Source organism: Hesperophylax consimilis, chromosome 8 (assembly GCF_061612785.1).
Source record: "Hesperophylax consimilis isolate HC1 chromosome 8, BYU_Hcon_1.0, whole genome shotgun sequence".
NCBI classification, from domain to species: domain Eukaryota; kingdom Metazoa; phylum Arthropoda; class Insecta; order Trichoptera; family Limnephilidae; genus Hesperophylax; species Hesperophylax consimilis.
The window spans coordinates 2,908,525-2,930,845 of NC_142843.1; the positions used below are offsets into that span (position 1 = coordinate 2,908,525).

Sequence of the window (22,321 nt, forward strand, 5' to 3'; positions counted from 1 at the left end):
TAGGCCCTGAGGGAAATTATTTTCTTCAGGGCCTCCTGTGTGGAGTTAATATATAAAAAAAAAATTATGACTTTTAAAAAAAATATTATTAAAAAAATCACAAAAAGAAAAAAAAAATAGTTAAAGCGGGGATTGAACCTCGATTCTTCACGACGACAATCGGGCGCTCTGCCTCTAGACCGCGAAGCTGAGTTTGGAGAGTGACCTAAAGTAGGTATATAATATTGGCTAGGCTCCTATAGCGAAATGATCACGGTTTTTCAAGACGGTCATGAGTTGGTTTTACTCCGGTCCTCGAAATTGCATAACGCGCGTAAAGAAGTTTCACTTCAAAAAATCTCGTAGAATGATAGGTTCGTACCTCTCTACCTCTAGGGCTAACATAATTTTGTCGCGGGACACCATCTTAGGGTACTAGCATTTTAGAATAATATTTGGATGATTAGTAAAGCGCCGTTTTTTTGGGGCGCTGTACAAATACGCTGTATAAATAATTCATTTCTACAATGATCTATGTTATTACTAACTATAGACTAGTAAAAATATTATCATAAATACATGAAACGAAAATAATTTTAAGTCACTGTAATGATTTTTTTTAGAAAATATATCAATAAATCAACTTAAAACCAAGCATTTTCGTTTCATTTACTTAAAATGTCAAGTCACAATGTGTTTGCTTGTTTTGAAAAACAAAGTAAATATTATCAATTTACGTAAACAGATTGCAATCACCGGTTCGTCGATCACTAATACAAAATTATTTGTACAATGCATTCAATTGATGAAGGTGATGCTAGAATTTACATATGTGACTATTCTTATTTATTTAAATTTTGTACAGGCAGCTAATACATTTGCTAGACGTCACTTTCGAATAATGGCGAAACGCAATAAAAAATGAGAAATTTTTATCGGATGCAGAAAACATTTTTTTCATTATTTTTGTTTAGTAAAAAAATTGTTTTCATCACTTTTCCTAGATTTTTAGAAAAAACATTTAATTTTCGTATATCGTCATCTTATTAGGGGAAGGTTCTAGCTGAAAATTTGTTCAAAAATGACCTTCGAATGCAAAACCATTTTTTTTCTCATTTCTATAACAAAAACAACTTTCAGAATCATCAGTTCTAACAAAGTTTTTAAAGCTTCAATTTATTTTACAAGGTTCCAACAACACTTTGAACTTTTTGCAATTGCCATTTTGTTGGTTTCTGACAGTTGATCGTTTTTACAAGGCGCAGTTTAGTTCGGCACTTTAGTTGGATAGGATTCTAGAATTGTCAGTATAAAAAATAGAAATATTCTAACTTCACTTTACCACGTTCAGAGGTGTCAAAGATGATCTCTCATAATCTATTAAACATTTTCTGATTTTGAGGTTCAATTTTGTGTAAAGCATTTTAGTTTAACATATTTTAAAAGAATATATTTAATTATAACGTGCCCCTGTCTTGGAATGACATTAGGGAAAGGTAGTTAGAACCTTATGCAATGAATGATTATGGCCAAGATGGTTGTGTTGTATATGATTATATCTGCACTTTAGGTTTGTTTTAAAATTGTAAGTATACTAGTTGCGCGTGAGGTCTTAAAAATTGAATAGCCTTAAAATGTGTACCCTTCACCCCCCCTTTGCCCCTTGTCCCCTTTCCTTGACCCGGCCAAACGACAAGAAACATTATTATCGTTGCATCTTGGTCCGCGAACATTCGTGTCATTTGTGAATACCCGCATATGTTGAACTCGGCTGTGACTATTTTTTTTGAGCACACATCGTCCAGTGAAACGTTTTTACCCGCCGCAGTGAATGTCACTGTTTTGTTTTGTGTCAAGTGAGCGAATGTTAAAAAAATGGAATTGCCCTTAATTGTATGCAAGCTGATAAGTGCAAATAAAGGAACCAGCGGCTAAGGAGGACGAGACCAGAGTAAGTCTATGGCCTTTCCCACTCATTTCCTCTTGCAAACACTAAGGCAATTCAATTCGTTTTTGTTTTGTCTAAAGTCTTTATCGCACCACCGCAACCAACCCCGCACAATTGCGAACGAAGGATTTGCGCACCACCATATACGTCCTATTAAAAAATATTTTTTTAGGTAAAATTAATTTAAATAATTTACACAAAATTGAACATTAAAATAAGAAATTGGTATAAAAATAGTGAGATATCGTCATTTGCAAACTTTGACATTCATATCTCTATTCAACTGAGGTGACGATGTGGTAAAAAAATTTAATAGACTTTTATATCCTCTCTAAACTTTGATAGTATCCCTATTGAGAATGACCACGAACCGCCACTGCTCAAAAGCATCCCACCGATAGCTCCATCGTAACCTTTCCCTCTTTCTTATAAACGACTAGCTGATGTTTACCCGGCGTTGCAGGATATTATCCTTAAGAGATAGACTAAAAATTATATTAATTCCTCTAAAAATTTTCTATAGTCCTTTTTCAGATATACAATTGCGTAATACATTATTTTGATGTATCTCTTAAGGTTTAGCCAGCGTTAGCAATTTAGTGCCCGAAAATATAATTTTTCGACTTGATTATAAAACATGAACTTTTCTCTACTTTTTATAAATATAATAATAATAATAAATTTATTTCACATAAAAATCATACAATAAAACATGCGGAAACTTTGACTAGCCAACTAGGAATGGATCCTGTTTTAGGCCAGTCAAATTGACAAGTTTAGTTCATATTATAATTTAGTACTTAATATAAAACAAAACCGGTAAATTAAATAACAGCCAGATAGTAGTAATAAAAATACAGATCACCACAGGAGTTTTAAGGTAGAAAAAATGGGAAGGGTAGTTTATAAGTTTATAATATAGTTGGATGATTAGAAAATAATCGATAGCATTGATAAATAAAGTAGAGATTAATACAGAATTGACAATTGTGTTCAGAGGTGATAAATATGTGTTTTTGTATTGTATGTACTTTAAAAAATTATGTGTCAATGTTTTGACAATAATGTACATATATATTTTTTATAATTTTTTTATAATGAGATTATCTATTGATCAACATATCTTCACTTTTTACCCTCCCTAAATCAAGGAGCTAGTCATTGACCAATTTGCGCAAAAAAATTGTACTTTTCGTTTTCCAAGCATTAGGAATGATAATAATATGCATGTATCATATATTTAAAGCTTCCAAAAGAAATTATCTAAATGATGGTGAAAATTCTATCAATACCTGTTGCATAATTTAGAAGAACTAAGCACACAAACAGACAGGCGCGGATAGCGACATTATTTTATAATATTTTAATACACAATTGAAAGAGAAAATACTGTAGTTTTCTCAGCGGTAGTATCACTCGCATGCACTGTTCTGTACAGTATCTACCACCGGGTCAACTCGCAATATTAATGCTTTGACTCTGCGAGACAAATTGGGGTTGTATGGTTATGTTACGTGATCTATTACACTTAAGACGTAAGCCTTCGTCCATTGTAACGAGGCGCATTATTATATTTTATTTATATCACTATAAATTCTACCTGACGTAAATCATTTTTTAGGATATGATGTGATGGGTTATATTACAATCTCCGTTTAATAAACTAAACCCAGGATTAGGAAGATGTGTGAAGGGTTTAGGAAAGCGATTAAATTTTACAAATTGATATATTGTTTTAACCACTAAATTTATTTAATCTCTTGACCGTTATTCGGATGACCGAAAAAGAAGAAAAAACTATTTATATTTTGAAATGTGATTTGAGATTTTCACGTATTATGGTGATTTATTTTTGGGATGTTATTTCTTCTTCTTACTTTGGATTTTTATCGATGTCCTGGGAAGACCAACAACACATAGAGCACACCTAATTACGGAGGCGATCGAAATTAAATACCATTAATATCAATGAAGATGACAGGGCTAAGTTTAATAGCTTAAAACTAAACGCAAAACACCATTTAAACAACAACAACAATACGGAGAGTGCACACGCATTATTTTTATCCTAACAAAATCATCTAAAGCAGTCATAAAAAGTATTAAATTCAAAGTGTTTCACCTAATTATATTAAATTAACACTGGCTTAAAGTTTACTAATTGTCAGAAAAGCATATAGTGCATTAAAAGTTTATAAAACAAGGATTAGTGTAATCAAGTGACAGTTGTTATAAGCCCCCCGCGCCCGCACCTACACCGCCCGCGCCGCCAGCGGTAGTACTTACACGCCCTACCAAAAATCCAGGGGTTCACAACTGTTTAATAAAAAACTTGTTATAACAATGGCTTTGAGTGATAAAGTTTCGCAGTACATTACCAAAGTAAATGCGATAATCAGTGGATTGATCTCAATCGTTCATGAGCCTAGCAATAAATTCTCCAAGGAAAATATCGTAAAAATAATACCAAAAACAACCGAACTTATGGCTACGATTGCAGAATTGGTAGTCGATTTTGGAGTAATGCAAGGAGAATTAAATTCAATGAAAAATAATACGCAACTCAGCAGCACCAACCCGATTGACATTAATATGGGTGATATTGTCACCGAAATGGAAGATAGGGCCATCAGATCTAACAACTTCATATTATATAACGTTCCCGAGAGCTTGTCTGATGAAAAGGCAGTCATCATTACGGAAGATAGAGACAAAGTTTCTTCGGCTATAAAAGCTATCGACCCGTCATTAGATCTAATCAACGTCAAAGTATTCCGACTGGGTGCCAAGAAAATTGCCAACAAAAATCGTCCAATTAAATTGGAATTTACAAACAATATCGCACCGAGAACTCTCCTACGTAATAGCACCAAATTTAAAGACGGAATCAAAGCAAGTAATGACTTAACCATCCTCCAAAGGAATCAATTGGTGGAGCTTAGAAAGCAGTTATTGTTCCGTCAAGAGAATGGTGAACCAAACCTTACCATAAAGTACATAAACTCCAAACCAACTATTGTTACAACCCTTCCAAAAAACGACACAATGTAAACAAACTGAAGTGCTATTACCAAAATGTCAGAGGCATGAAAACTAAACTTAAGGAATTTAAAATACATGCCCCAACACTGCCACATGACATCCTCATTCTTACGGAAACCTGGCTGGAACCATCCATCAACTCTGCTGAGCTTGGTCTACCCCACCATCATATTTACCGGTCTGACAGAAGTCAACAAACCAGCGCTAAATCTAGAGGCGGTGGCGTCATGATAGCTGTCAACAAGATACATCCTTCAAAACTTCTGAAAACCAAAAATTCTAATGTGGAGCAAGTTTACATTTTACTATACGGCAAAAATCAAAAAAATATCATAGGCAGTGTTTATATTCCGCCATCATCAGATATAAGTGTATACAAAAGTCATTTCGAGGATATTGAACAACTGTCGTTTAAATTTCCAAATAGTAAAATCACTATCATCGGTGATTACAATTTACCAAAAATCAACTGGGGTACCCGCGACAATTCTACATTATCTCAAAACTCTAGCTTAACTGACACAGAAAAAGAAATAGTTGAATTATGTGATTTCCTTAACCTAGTTCAATTAAACAATGTAAAAAATGACAATAATAGATTACTAGATCTTGTTCTTTGTACCGACTTGTCAACTGCGGTTGAAAAGTCACTCGATTCAGTTCTTCCCCCTGATTCTCATCACCCACCTTTAGATATTACTGTATTATGTAACCCTATAAAATGCCAAATTAAAAACCAGACACAATATCCTAACTTTAACAAAGCCAATTATGTTGCAATACGCGATTATCTATATAACACTGACTGGTCTATACTAGAAGGAGGTAATCTCGATGAGAATATTAAAGCCTTTTACGATCATCTATATAAAACCATAGAAAACTTTGTCCCAATTAGTTATAAACTATCTTCAAATTTCCCTCGCTGGTTTAGCAAGGACCTCATTAACATAGTAACTGAGAAGAAAAAAGCGCATAAAATTTACAAAGAAACAACAAATCTTTCTGATTTTATAATTTTCAGCAAGCTGCGAAAAGATTGTAATAAATTATCAAACATTTGTTATAATAATTACATTAAGAATGTGGAATTTTCGATTGGTAACAATGTAAAACATTTTTTCAACAATTGTAAAGCTCAAAATAACAACAACCTTGGCATACCTGAAACTATGCACTATAAACTGAAAACTTCCTGTAAAATCAAAGATATTGTCAATTTGTTTGCAGATTTTTTTAAGGATGTATATGAAACAGATATCCCTGATGAAGACATTCCAAACTTTGAGTCCGATATAAATTTACAACTATCTCAGATACATATTGAGATTAAAGAAATTGCAGCATGTATCAAACTACTGGAACCTAAATCGTGCTCAGGGCCAGATAAAATTCCCCCCGTATTTCTAAAAAACTGTGGGAGTAGTGTCTCTTACCCTCTGTACCTACTATTTAATCAATCACTTTTAACAGGCAAGTTCCCACAAATATGGAAAAATAGCTTTCTCACTCCTATATTTAAAAGCGGAGACAAGTCTTTAGTTGAAAATTACAGACCAATATGCATACAATCGTCAATACCAAAAATTTTTGAAAGGTTAATTCTCCAAAAAATATGTTCTTGCATAAAATTTAATATCTCATCATTTCAACATGGTTTTATCTCTGGACGATCTACCTTAACTAACCTTACACTGTATGAACATTTTATCTCTGGTGCTCTTGCTAATAGAGAACAAGTTGATTCAATTTACACGGATTTTAGTAAAGCCTTTGATAAGGTTTGCATTAAAATTCTTATAAATAAATTGTCTAAATTAGGAATAAGTGGTAATTTATTATGTTGGATTAAGAATTATTTATCAAAACGTGTACTAACTGTCTGTATTAAAGAACACTTATCTTACGAATTTGAAGCCACTAGTGGTGTGCCTCAGGGTTCGCACCTTGGTCCAATATTGTTTATACTATTCATAAACGATGTCACTTCCATATTCACTGATGTTAACATATTATTATTTGCTGATGACATGAAAATATATAAAATCATAAAAAATATATACGACTGCTTGTCCCTCCAATCCAATTTTATAAAATTCGTAGAATGGTGTACCATTAACAAACTTACACTTAACATAAAAAAATGTCAAATCATGAGTTTCTTTAGAATTAAAAACCCTATCAAATATAGTTACTCTTTTAACAATCACAGTTTATTGTCAGTACCTGTAATAAGGGACCTTGGAATAACCTTCGACTCTAAACTACTATTTACCAATCACATTGATATAATAACGGGTAAAGCAATGAAAATTCTGGGCTTCATTGTAAGAATTTGTAAAGATTTTAAAAATATCCAAACATTTAAAATACTATATACAACTCTGGTTAGGAGTCATTTAGAATACAATTCCCCCATATGGAACCCTTTCTACAAAAGCCATGCAAACTCCATTGAAAGAATCCAACGCAAATTTCTCAGATCAATTAATTTCAAATTAGGTATTCCCGCGGTTGACATAAACTATGAATCTTTATTACAAAAAATGAGACTCTTATCGTTAAAAGATAGAAGAATACTCAATGATCTTATTTTTTTATTTAAAATAAACAATAACTGGTTTGACTCCCCTGAATTGGTCTCATTAATAAATTACCATGTACCTAGTAGACCGACTCGACTCAAAACACCTTTCCACTGTGACAATACTATGACGAACGCAGAAAAAAACTCAACCATAAATCGCTTGCATATTTTAGGCAATGAATATGCTAATATTGATCACGCTGCCGGTAATCTGTCTTCATACAAAAGATGCGTTAAACTAAATTTGTTTGCTAGTACCACGTAAATACATCATGTAAACATAATATGCCTACCAGTACTTCTAAAACCATTAATGCACTTGAAATCATAAGTACTTGTAAAATTTATCATATCGGTTAACATAATCCAGGATTTATTACTTTTTATATTTAAATCATTGTCGGTACCTTGAGATAGGTATCTTATTGGTACATTTTATTGTTTTATTTCAATCTTTAAATTTTTATTTTTATTTTTACTTTTTCCTAATAAATTATGGTTTGTACTTTAATACTTTATATTTTAAACTATTCACTTTACAATTTACTTTATATACATTATAGTTTTTATACACTACTTATTACCTTACCTTTTACCTATTTTCTTAAATTTTACTAACATTTATACTGTTATTCTTCTTGTTGTTGTACTATTATAAGTATGTCAATTATGTTAATGGCACGTGTTGTGCCGTATATGTGTAAATAAATAAATAAATAAATAAAAAATATGTTTTACAAATAAAAGAAATACTTTGTTTTAACCACTTTTTATCAATAATAATCTATATGTTTCATAGCCAATGATTTTTTCGTCAGGATAAATCATCAGGATAATATCCTGACAAAGAAGTCATTGTCTTTGAAACATGTAGATTATTATTGATTTATTGTGGTGGAAACAAAATATTTCATTTATGTATAATCAAAATGACGCCAAAAAGTAATTTTACAACTATAAAAGAAAAAATATCTTACTTTAATACCAGCTCTTAGAGGATTCGAGTTGGCATCACGGTATTACATTTACATACAATCTTACACAACTCCCCTGATGATGGACACTGTTGTCCAAAATTTTGGCTAAATAAAGAGATAGAGCAACACGGCATAATACCCCAAATATCAACTATCTTTCTTCAAGAAAGTGTTCTTCAACAAAAACTAATACTATTCAATGATTTGGAACATTATTATAAGCAATAATTAGTCGCCTGAAATATCCAGACAAATTGAAAATATCTCCCGAGCAAAAATAAATGCCGCCCACGGGAATCGAACCCGCACTTTCTGACGTCCGGTCAGGTGATCTGGACTACTGAGCTACGTCGGTTTATTCTCAACACGCCAAATAATTCAATATGTACTAGTACTTCAATCAACGATAAAAACTGAATGTCAACCTATCTGTCTTTATTATTTACTTTGCTTCTTCTTTCAAATAGCGATTAATGATTAGTTATGGTAACACATATAATACTTATTTTTTCTTTAATTTTGAAATATTTTGTATTTGTATGTAGAATTACTATATGTTTGTGATTACTCTTATGTTTGCTTCACTCAAATGTAAATTGTTAACCTCGATACAGGCTTAGTCCTAGTAAGGTTGATTTTTATGTGAAAAAAACGTGTTTTATATATAGTGAGATGCAATAAATAAATAAAATAAAACGATTACTGCTTATTATATTTTTTCCCCGTAAAAAATGGGATAATAAATTATAATAATTTGTTATGCTTTGTGCTATGCAAAAAAACCTTTTCTTATAAACATCAGTTCATTAGATTGTGAAATGATTTGAAGAGATAATTTCTACTTTGTCGTGGCGGCTCGTAAATGTTGAGAGGATTGAAAAACATGGAACTTATGATATTTTTGAAGATTCTGTTTTGTGTGTGCAAAGATTTTCAGGAATTTTCAGCAAAGTGTGGGAACTACCGTATGTGAAAATGTTCATGATATTTTTTTATCACTGGATTTTTTAAATATCTGGCCCATAGACTAAATTAGACTAGACAGGGCATATTCATTTAAAATTAACCCCAACACAATTTTGGTTTGGTTCACATGCACATTTATGAAAAGGCCCACGCATTATGTCGCAATGCGAAATGGGCACTGTGCATTGCGTTTTACCTTTTGTTGGTCTATTTTGCTTCTCAGCTATGCTGGGCAAGTTCATTTTTTCAATCACAAAAATAACCGGGTTCCAAATATTTAAATTTGAATTATGTCCATATTATAACACCTCTGACAACAAATTCTCCGTGGTTTCGCTTACGAGTTTGAACGCTTGTACAAGGAGTTTAAACAGAGTTGGGTTGCTAAGTTCATCTCCATATTTGTGACCCTACGCTACGTGGCGTTATTTTTAAAATGAATTTAACTAGACAGGGCTAATCTAGTATAATACATCAATGATCTGGCCATATAAAACCGTCTTGTTCCTTCGTCAAAAGTTTAAATAGTTGCAAGCATCTATCAATCTATATATACATAAAAATGAACGTTTTTTTTGTTTGTCCCGTACGCGTTCAGATACCATTCATTCGATTTCACTGAAAATTTCAAAGTTTGTTCTTATTAGTGCCAGCAGTGTTTAGAGAGTGATGTGAATGATAGAAAAAGTTGGAGACGCTCGAGAAAGACTTGACGCATATCTATGCACTGGAACGAGACACAGAGTCGAAATCAAGTCGTCATAATGCAGTTTTTCAACAGTTATAATGTGGAGATCATGATATTACATGATGTGAATGGTGAAAAAAGTCGGGGATGCCAGAGAAGACATGAATCAATTAATAATTTTTGGTAAAATGAGTCGTCATATTTGGCTAATTTATATAGCGCCGTTTTCGTAACAAATCACCTCAAGTGATGAAAGAAGAAAGAGGTGTGACCAGAAGTGACTTTGAAGTGAATGTTTGAAGAGATCGAGGACGCTAGAGGAAGACATGGCATCACCAAGTGAAAAAATACATATTACAATACAATACACCCAGTTTTCAGGTACTAGAATTCACAAGCTCAAAAACTTTATCCCTAACCATTTGTAAGTATCGGGGTAGCGCCGAATACATTATACATTTTTACAAATAAATTGCGAAACTATACCAACTTTCATACACGTGTGCGTGACCCTTTTTTCGATCAAACATTAGAAAGTATTATTGAAGGGCACACGGAGAGCAGTTGCTATATAATCCGAAATAATTGCTTTCGTTTCAGTACGAGTGCCTGACGTGCAGCACATTATCGCAGCTTTATCGATGGCTTTGCCAATACTTTAACTTTATTTCCCAATAACCGACACAGACTGAACCTTTTCGTGTACATCGAGCATAAGGATGCGTCTACAAAGCGCCAAGTGCATTAAAATGACACCTCACCACAATCCAAAAGATTTGGAATTTCCCAACAAAACAATGTTATTTTATCGTGTGACATTTTTACTCGGGGTCTTGAATTTGTTTGTTGGTGTGTGGTGTCTGGCTGTTACGCCGAATGTGTCAGATATGAAGGTACCTACCGAGCGTCACAACGTCAGGGGGCGCCTGCATCGGAAAAGTGGAAAAAAGGCGCGAGTCGCACAGTTCCTCCGGCCCGGGCAGGGGGCGCACGGCGCATGCGCGTCCCGGGCAGCCCTACCCACCCACCCTGCCCCACCGGCAACAATATGCGAAGACCTGTGGATTGTAATAACATCTCGCCAGTTGCGCCGTGGCATCCAAGCGGGGCGGACGCACGCACGTTCCTCTCTCCGAAGCAACAGTTTATCTGAACCGCACGAGTATAACGATATACATACATAATAATACATCTGGAAGTTTTGCAAAGCGCTTTCTGTTGGCGGCGCGTCTTGCGACCAACTTGATAAGAGGAAGTCGGCTGTGGAAAGAGGCAAAAGGCATTTGTTCGAAAGTTTTTTAACTTTCGTTTTCTTCACAATAAAAAAGAGTTTTAATTATAAAAAAAAAAAAAAAATTTGAAACCATATAGTGAGTTATTTTTGGGGTATTATGCCGTGTTGCGCTACCTCCTTCTTTAGCCAACGTTTCGGACGGCATAAGAGTGTTAATCATCAGGGCATATGCCACATCTGAGATGCCACATCTGCCCTGATGATGGACACTGCAATGATGTCAGAATCGTTGGCAAAATAAGGAGGAAGTGCAATACGACATAATACCCAAAAATAATCATATTTGATACCTATCTAATGAATACATGATCAATGAATTGCATTAATTGTAATTATTCAGAATCCAATTAAGCACGTACTTAATTACAACTCTTTTTTGTTGAAAATGTTTTTCAATTAGCATAGCATCTGCTATTATTGACATAACTGCGTACAAAAGCCTTCTATTTTCACAATCATCTTTTAAAATTCGTGATTACAAGTTAGTGTAAAGTTTGAATAAAAAGAATTTGAAATAGTAATGTGGTAAATAGTGTAAACAGCAGTTTGTTTGACAGTGAATAGATAGAATGAAGTGATGATTTGGTTGCAGTGATGTTGGGATAGTGAAAACTGGACTTTTCCAGGCAGGAGGATCGTTCCGTTAGTGCGGAGACTTATTTCTCGTTTAAATCAGCCGGCAAGTATCCTTGCACTAGGTAAATATGACAGATTTTTTACAATTTTCTTTTTCAGTCCATTTTTTTGTTTTAAATCAAGAATAAAGTCATCATTATATCATTTTATCGTAACAATTACTATATAAACTATAATTCTACAGCACATATTTGTTCATTTTTCTCTTTTGTTTACGGGAATGAATTAATTCTGTCTTCCCGACATCCAATAGAGCTAAAATTCGGCAGATAGACTCGTTGTCGATGACAATGCACTCTTTTATGGTGAAAATCAATATATGTTATACAGACATTTCCCTGAAATTGAGTAACATTACTTATATTAATTAATAAACCAAATAAATGTTGGACCTAACTCCAATAACCTAGTTACGATATAATCATTTTTGTTTGCTTAAAGTAGCAGCTATAAAATCGTAATAGAAAATATCTGATATTAAAAAAAAAAACTGAATAAGTGTTGATAGTGACTATTGCCATTCGAGCAGCTTTATTTTTTCTTCACATATAATGAGATTCAAATCACAACATCCAAAATGAATTAAGTGATTTCTGCTAGTACGCCCACGATAATAGTGGTGACCGGATAAATCATCAAAATGATAATTCATCACATCTTAAAAAACTTATATAAAGTAATGAAAAGTGAAGAAACAAAAACTTTATTAACTGGGTTAAGTAGGTAAGGTTGGGTTTAAATTTTTTTTTTCATCCTTTCTAATGACTTTATATCACTTTTTAAAGGTGTGTTGAATTGTCACTGTGTTGAGTTATCATGGAACCGATAATAGTATGTACTTACTTGCTTCCTAAAGACAATGGTGCAGTTTTGTTAGAATTATTTTTTTTTCAATCGGTATATCGACTGTTACTAGGAAAAAATGCAGTAATCATCGTATTAAAAATGTACAGGTTGGCAAATTGCTTAACTGTAGTTTAACAGGATAGTACTTAAAAAATAAATAATTATATACAAAAAAGCAAAAAAAAAATCAAAAAGCTCACTATTAATAAATATTATTATTAAGAGCTAACATTTTTCCGATTTTATATCCGGGTTAAACCTTCCCCACAGGAAAAACTAAACCCTTCCACACACTTTTCTACAAATGATCATCTAGTTAATCCACATTATGCAAGTGCATTATATAAGCCAAATAAATACAAAACAATACAAGAACAACACATCAACTCACCAGAGATCAAATTGGAAAATAATTCACTGACTCCAGATATTTTCATATCAGAGGGTTCGGCTCGGTAGAACTCCCAACAGGGCCTATAAATCCTACTGATCCCTCAGTATAAATATTTTTAAAATCTTTCGTTATCCTACATGTATTCAAAATGTCCGACTTTTGCATCTTTATATGTACATTTTTTGATAGATCTAATACGCCTAATTTTTTAATGGGAGAGCTAGGTATAATGCCAATAGCCGAAATAACAAATTGAAATAAAAAAATAATAATATTATTATTAAGAGCTCAATAGTGAGCTCATAATAATAATAATATTTTTTAGTGAGCTCATAATAATAATATTTTTTAGTGCGCTCATAATAATAATATTTTTTAGTGAGCTCATAATAATAATATTTTTTCAAGAGAAGGAAGGGTTGATAGTTGTCATTTTAGGATTTTTATTAATTAATGTTTATGTTATGATACATGATTTAATAATTGCAGCATAAATGTTGGTCTAGTCGTTTTCCCTCGCTGTACATTTAGGACAACCTTGCTTAAAAATATTGAAAACAATTTTTTACTACGAATAAGATGTTAGAAACCCGACCACTTTCTCGTGTACGCTTTATGGGGTAGGAAAGAAAATATTGATACATAAAAAATAAATTTTCACAAAATTGAATGGTGACCGCCTTTTAAAAATTCATATAATTGTTAATTTGTTCAGAAAATTGACTAATTATAATACTATCGTTTATTTAAATATAATATGCATACTCTATCCATTATTAGGTAAAGAAATTACATATAGTACGTGCACGATTTCAAAGTATTTTTAAAGATGCAGATTTTTATGATGATGGAGTACATTATAAGCTATTTGTAAACTGCTCGCCAATTTATTTATTTTAAGTAAAAACACCTTTCACACTTAAGGTATACAAATATGAATAAATAGTTATATTCATATATAAACTGATTTCTATGAAGAAAGGCATACAAATACAATACTGGATCGGTGGTTCAATCCAATATTGCATTTGTATGCAATTATTGAAATCATTGAGTTCATAGATAGACAAAATTATTTATTCATATTCATTTTGCGTAAGTACGGGCGAAACAAAAAAATTATCTTAATTATTTAAAGCACAAATTGCAAAATTGTTTTCCCTTAAATAATCAAATCAGCGCCCTCTATGAAAGAGCAGATTATGAATTATTTTGAGAATATCAATTTTAATAATAAGTGGCAATTTTGCTGAAAGTTGATAAAGGTACAGGCGTTCGTGTAAAAATAAAACTGTTTAAAACCTTGTGGTTTCTTAAATCAAAACGGTACCAACTAACTTATAAAACGCCCCTCGTGTATCGATATTTATTTGTAACTTCACATTCAAATCATAACGTAACTGTTAAAGGTTTTATCTTACTTATATTTTAAGCGAATCCATTATAAACTTAACTCCTCCGGGAAGAGAATGATTTCGGAGTAAATCTAATCTATAAGGCCTACAATACAAGCCCCTATTAAGTCTTATATTATTTACAGAGATTAGTAGGTTCTTAATCAAAAATACTTAATTCGGTTTTATGACTGTATGTCTCTGGTTCAATGATTAATCTAGACAAGTCGAATTTCGTGATTTTGAAGACTTTGCGCTTTTTCCATTTTCAGGAAAGCGTTATTTACTATGTAAAAAACTAGATAAATATTTTTTATTTTATTTTTCTATATATACATTACAGTGTCTACCAAATTATTTACTATAATATCTATAATATATATTTTTTAAACAAATTGTTAATATGGCAGGTATTGTTTTATTTTATTTTTATTTTTAAATTATTTTTTTATATTAAATTTGTTCATTCGAAGGTAATGTTCTGATCGGCTCTCTAATATGTCAACAAGAAATTTGTCAATTTTTGTTTTTGATAGGATGGATAAAGAGGCCAATTCTTCATAAATACTTTAAGCTATACAACTTCTAAAATATCCTACGATTTTTTACTGGTCTGCGCTAGTGTAATATTATTTTTGAAATTGATAATATTTTCTTTTGAAATTTGAATAAATTGTTTTGAATACATTCATATACTAGCATACCTCTTCAAACACAAAACTGCTTTTGATAATGTCCAAACTACTCATGATACTAGAACGAAAGGACATAATCACTTACTTACCCCTTTCGGTAAAACAACTTTTGGCCAGAGAGATTTTAGATATTTTTCAACAAGGCTTATAAAATACCTTTCCACTAGCCATTAGACTGAACACAATTTATTTGAAATTCAAAACAGACACCGAGTCTTCAACATCAAAATCATCAGCCAGGACAGATATTTTTTTTTATAAAAAACCCCTTTATAAGATTGACCTCTGTCATTTAATGTAATGAAATATTGTTATATATGTCATCTGAGATTATAATAAACTTCCATTTATTATTTCACTAACTATTTTATCTTAACGTTTCCATATACATTTATAATATTTTTATCCCTGTATGATAACCTACACTTTCTTTTATGTCTTCCGTGTTTAAAAATGTATACAACTTTTGTAATTTGTAAATGTAAATACTCATTTATGTATCCAATACGTCTGTCTCGACACAGGTATATCCTAGTGAGACAGATATCGGAAAATACCTGTAAAACAACTTTATATTGATAAAAATAAAACAAAATATATATATGTAACCGTAGATAGCATATCCACTTGTGATTCCCTTTTTTACAAGGTCAATAGGCTTATGGTACCCCCAAAATATATATGTTTTCAGGCGGAAGGAAATGTTGAATAAATCTATTTTTCAAAATTCTATTATTTCTAGAAAAAACCTGAAAAATCTCTCATAAACAATTTTCTTTATCGAGAGAGAGAAAGTAGATGAGAAATAGGAAAGACAGGAAATGGTTGGCTTTTTAGATATTATTAATTTTTATATCTTAAATATATATAGAAAATATTAACAGGTTTTAGATGTAGGATTTTCAGATACTTTTAATACAAACGACGCGAAATACCGCTTGCGATTGCTTCGTTCCTTTCCCATCATAATTCGTGTATCTGCTCGCACTTGTTTTCTAACGTGTGTACACAGCATTAGGCACAATTTAATGGTTTGGGTAAGGTTTCATGGGTAATATCTATAACCATATTTAAAAAATACTATTTCCGATGTGGTGTACCTAATTATTATTTTTTTTAATTTGTTTGATACATATAACTTTGCAGCTAAAAATTCAGAATTACTTTGTCAAAAGGTGGTATCCAACTTAGCTATACAGGGTGTTAAGGGACGTACATGACTAACTTCAAACAGTGATTATTGACATTATCTGACGTAAAAAACGTAAAAGAAACTTTGGTGACATGTGATTTTTTTCACCTTTTTTAATTTTTTTTTTTCATAATAAAACAAAAAAAACTTCTAAATGTCGTTACTGGTCACTCAGCCTAGGAACAACCAAAAAAACCTACCCCGATCCAAACTGTGTAATATCTACTAATTTTTTTAAGTTTTATGTTAAAATAAACATTTAATTTGCATTTTTAGACGAAATAATGTCAGGAATCACTATTTAAAGTAAGCCAAGTACGTCTCTTAACACCCTGTATTTAGCTTGTCTATTTACTTGGCTTAGGTTTAATGATTGTGTACTTGGAATATCAAAATGACATGCGAATTAAAGCCATTTCTAGTAGCTTTGATTCATGGAACCTGTAGTTTACCAAATCATTTCTAAAATATCTGCAGATCTTTATTTACAAATACAATAAAAATTGTACTGTCACTTTTTCGGTTTTACTGTGAAAATTGTTTAAACATGTTTTAGGCATTTATCTAAAAATCTTTCCTTACGTAACCCAACCTAAGCTATTTCAATTAATTCTAATTCAAAAGGTATTTCAGTCGTTTGATGTTGAAATCGATACTAAAATATATCTGTAAATGATGAGGTATTATTACATCTTACGTAAGGGTTGTTGATTACGACATCCTTGAAGACTGAACACTAAATTACAAAAATAACCAGTGTTTGCGATCGATCGGCAAATCAATGCATGATTACTTTGAGCTTAATTAGGATCAAAGTAACTAGCAATAAGGAACTTCAGAGAAAAACACGATGGATCAAAAATATATTCTTATTGATGCAATAGATTAACGAACCCCGATGCTGAAGATAATATAAAAGTTTTATTACAAATAATTAAATTTACGTACGATAAAGAAATGTTACAAAAAACGTTACACAACTGCAAAAAATTGGCCGCTCCCTCACGGGTCGGTAAGAAATCAACATAAACTGCGTGCAGAAGGTGTCAAACGGAGAAAAATTAGTATTGCTAATTTATTAAGAATATCTTCAAATTATTGGTAATCCGCTTAAAAACGGGACTGCAGGCCTTAACGAACGAATTTACAGGTTTCCTGATAAACTTTTAGTAATTTACGTGGTTTACTGGATTGGTCACCCTTCTTTGGAATAGGATGAATGACCGCTAGTAAGACCAAGGAGGTATGTTGTGAAGGGTTTGAAGGGGGATGGAGATTGAGAAGGTGAAGTACCTGGCTGTTCACTAATTAAAACCATTTCAAGCAACATAACAGTGTTGTAGCTACCTTAGGCATGGCTCTGGTGAAAAAAAAACCTTCAAAATTACAACGTTGCTTGAAAAGCAGAAACCTTACAACAAAAAAGAAACAAAATGGCCATTTGATGACTGAATGGTCAATGTACATGTGAATTTCTGCGAAACAGCTGGGCCTAGGCGTGGCCATTATTCGTCTAATTGATTCGTCAACAATAGATTTTAATCGATCCGTCAACATCAATTATTCTGGAGTTCCAGCCCAGAGGTGGCTACCAAATTCAAATTTTGGACATACGTGATATCTGTATAGGGTCAATAACAGCTGGTCAATATTACAATTCGCCTAGCACTTAGTATAAACTTCAATAGACCTCCGACACTTAAGCCTGTCTGAGATAGGTACTCAATCCAAACATCTCAATGGTATCTTTGTTATAAATTTTCCTCCCATTAAAGTGTACTTACTAGACCAGTGGTTCCAAACCTATTTTATTACACTTTTCAAGCAAAATATTAAATATTATATATAATTAATAGTTCTTTATTTAAAATATGTTCAAATGTTATTGTTCAAATGTTTGACAGATGCTAAGAAGAATTAATAGAGTGAATATTTGTTTCTGAGACAACGTGCGTGGTTTCACTGAACTAGGTCCAGCGGACATACTTGAGCGGCCCGTTCATATACATACTCAATGGACACCCTTTTCATAAGCGGTGCTACACTTTTGTTCGATAAGTATAAATAACGTGTTTTATATTTTTACAACAGCATTTGGTCGATGTCGTAATTTTTCAAGTATAAATGTTCCATGTTTTTACATAAACTGTTGTAAATATATACATGTTGATAAACAACAAACATAGTTGAGCAGTTTTCAATTGTAATAAAGCAAAAAAAAAACAATTTGGTGGAAAACTAATATCTCTAAATAGTATAGAATAAAGTCGCTACCCGCGTCTGTCTGTTTGTGCGCTTAGTTATTCTAAACTACTCAACGGATTTTGAAAAGGATTTCACTATCATCTAGAAAATTTGTCTGGAAAGTTTATATTTATAGAAAGTAGATAAAATTCGATGTTTATCGTAGAATTCAAAACCACAAAACTTTACTTCAAATCATTCACAACCCCCAGCAATGCCATGTACAGTACATATCAGCTAGTATGTACATAAAATTTCGTTCCTTAACCGTATAAAACGGTGCACATTCAAAATAACAACCACAGCGCGAAAAAAGAAAGCGCCACAGGCGAAATTTTTATTAAACCTAAGATTAATTATTATTTTTTTGATAAATTAATGTTTTTAAGACAAGATTTTATTTATGCATAGCACAAAGGATAACAATTATTTTTATAAGTAATAATTGTTCGCCTGAAACACTCATCCACATTGAAAAATAAAGTTGGTTGTTCTCAGGTGAAAAAAATGTAACAAGCAGTAATTGTTGAATGAAACACTAGCATATATTGAATAATTTCGCGGGTAAGAGATAAGCCTCCATAGCTCAGTGGTCAGAGCTTTCGACCGGAAATCGAATGGACACGGGTTCGAGTCCCGTTGGCGTCATGTATTTTTTATCAGGAGATTTTTTCAATGTGGATGAGTGTTTCAGGCGAACAATTATTACTTATAAAAATAAACCTAAGATTAGTTTATTCTTATCATTCAGAAAATCACATTACAAAAAAATTGTCAAGAAATATTTTTAAACATAAACCTATAAATTGCATCAGATGTAGATCTCAACCAAAAAGCACTTAATTATCTACAATGTTTATAATTAATCAAGTGCACAAAGTTTGTCTTTCGCCCAAATTAGTTCTAAAATCGCTCCGCACAGCACTTTTAATTCTCGATCGCCCTGCAAGCTCCTTAAATCGCCCACTGGTGGGCGATAGTACCTAGGTTGAGAATCATTGTACTAGACGGTCATTAAAATTTATTTATACTAATAAGCAATCTTGAAATAGACGAGTATAAAGCTTCATCCAAGAGATAGGTAATACCAATGACGTGCAATGCTCTATGATCAAAGCTAGGTTGTGTGTATTTTTTCAAGTTCGAGAATAAATAATAATTGTAAAGTAATTAAATATTTGAAAATTTCAATTTTTATCATCATTTTGACGTGATCAACTAAATAAACGATCATTCAAGTTCGTTACTTTATGTTTTAAATAGTCTTCATGTACGGAGAAAAATGAGTGTCGCTAATTATTTAAGAATCTCTTGAAATCATTGATAAGCCGGTTAAAAACGGGATTGCAGGCCTTAACGAATAAATTAATGGGTTTCCTGATAAACTTTTAGTAACTTACGAATATATTTTCACGATGTCGGAACATGAATACGTGTTCTGACATCATGAAATATTCGTAATTTACTAAAAGTTTACCAGGAAACCTGTTAAATCATTCATAAGGTCTGCAGTCCCATTTTTAACAGGAATACAAATAATTTAACCTAATTTTTAATAAATTAGCAATAAGTTTTCTCCGTACAGTTTACCAATAATTTTAAAAGATTCTTAATAAACAAGCAATGGTAATTTTTATCTGTGTGATTCGTTTCTTTATCTTAAGGTAGGCACAGCATTTGAGTGTTGAACGCCACTGGGTAAATACACACAGCATTTCCAGAGCAAATTCCTGATTAAAAAATACTCATATAACTATCAATACAACATAAAACAAAATTATATTGTAAACAGTGCAACCATAAAGTAAACAATCTAAAAATATGTTTAGTACTTCGTTTAATTCTATAATTTTCTTCTACAATGGTAAAGAAATCTGTTTATTTAATAGAGGTTTTATACAGTTTTATAATAGAGGTTTTTGACCGATGATTTACTTTCTCCCTTCTTTTTAATAATAGGTTCGACTCCATCTATAGATTTTTTTCTTCTTTCAAGTAGTGATGAGTCGTTCATGAACGAGCCTCACAATTGATCTAGCACTTTTTATACTCGAACGACTCCTGGTAAACTGCACCACGGCTCAATTGTCTTCACGTCTCTTTTTTGTCAGGACATATTTTAGGAAAAAACGCCACTAAAACACTATCCACGTATTCATTGTTATTGACACCTGGACTTGGACATACGTACTATGTACCTACACATAGTAACTACCTAGCATCTTATTTTTCTCGTGGTAAGAATCCTACGATCATCGGCGAGCATAGTTGAGGGGGCGAGATAAACGGCTCCTGTTAAAGTGAGCCGTCGTTCAATTGAGTCGACACTTTAAGCCGTACAAAAATATTGAGCTAGTACCGTGGCTCCCGTTCTTTATATATTTTGACTACCCCAATTTTAAATATCTGTTTTATCCAGCCATAAATCTAACCATCCAAATTCCTTTTACAAAAGACCTAAAATTTTCCTTAATTGGGGTCTATAATCTGTTTGCAATTAACGGCTACCGAAAATAACAGATATTATCTTTTTATAAAGATTTCCCGTAAACCTTTTAGATCGTGCCGGGCTACCATTGTTGGCGGAAACTTGGAGGTACGTGGCCACGAGCCATATAATACCTTGCGATGGAGGCAAAGATATTGTTATTCGGGTGTTGCAAATGCTACAGAAGGGGTGATCATTCTTTTCAAGAAAGCTACACATTTAAAATGGTTTCAGAGGAGAGCGTTATGCTATTCTTTTTATTTTTTCACGATAATTTGGAATGTTTACGGCTAAAAGTATTATCGTGATTATTTTTTGGGTTGCTATGCCGTGTTTCGATTCCTTCTGCTTTAGCTAACGTTTTAGACAACGTCTCCATTATCAGGACATATTAGTAGGTTATGGTGAGGTGTATGTTTATGAATGTAGAAGGGATTCCGTATTGCGCGCGTTAATTACCTTAGAGCCGGTATATGAGAATAATAATTAGTTACATTATTGTGGTTTTCCGCGTTTTGTTTTGGTGTAGCCGTTCAGTACCGAATACCAAATTGGGAGGCGGGTATGGGCACCGCCGTTGAGGGAACCATTTATTGGATAAACATCTCCTTTCATCCCAAGTGGTTTGCTACGTTTGGTGACTTAGCAGGGATGCCCGGGTTCATGTGTGAGGTTTTTATGTCTGTCAACTGCCACTGCCCCCCAGATTCCTACCCACCCTTCATACACTTTTCCTTCCCAGATCTTCTTCCCCTTCTTTTCCTTAAAAAGAGTCTCCACACACCATCCCCAAAGATGACACAGACCCGGAGGGAAATTATGTTCCCCAGGGCCTCCTGTGTGGAGGAAATATAAAGAAATATACATCATTACATTTTATTTGTTTCGTAATAAATTAATTCAAACATTGAAAACAATATTATACCATCGTTTAAACCATTGTTAGTAAGA

At 32.6% G+C, this 22,321-nt stretch overlaps 1 protein-coding gene across 1 annotated transcript in view; it reads left to right on the forward strand.

Moving 5' to 3' along the window:
- The first annotated feature begins 11,984 nt into the window (after window positions 1–11,984).
- The window catches only part of Elk (Eag-like K[+] channel), a 622,750-nt gene continuing 612,413 nt past the window's right edge, over window positions 11,985–22,321 (forward strand). The window contains exon 1 of the mRNA XM_089634754.1: window positions 11,985–12,179. The gene's annotated coding sequence lies outside the window, so the exon portion shown is untranslated. The remainder of the gene's footprint in view (window positions 12,180–22,321) is intronic.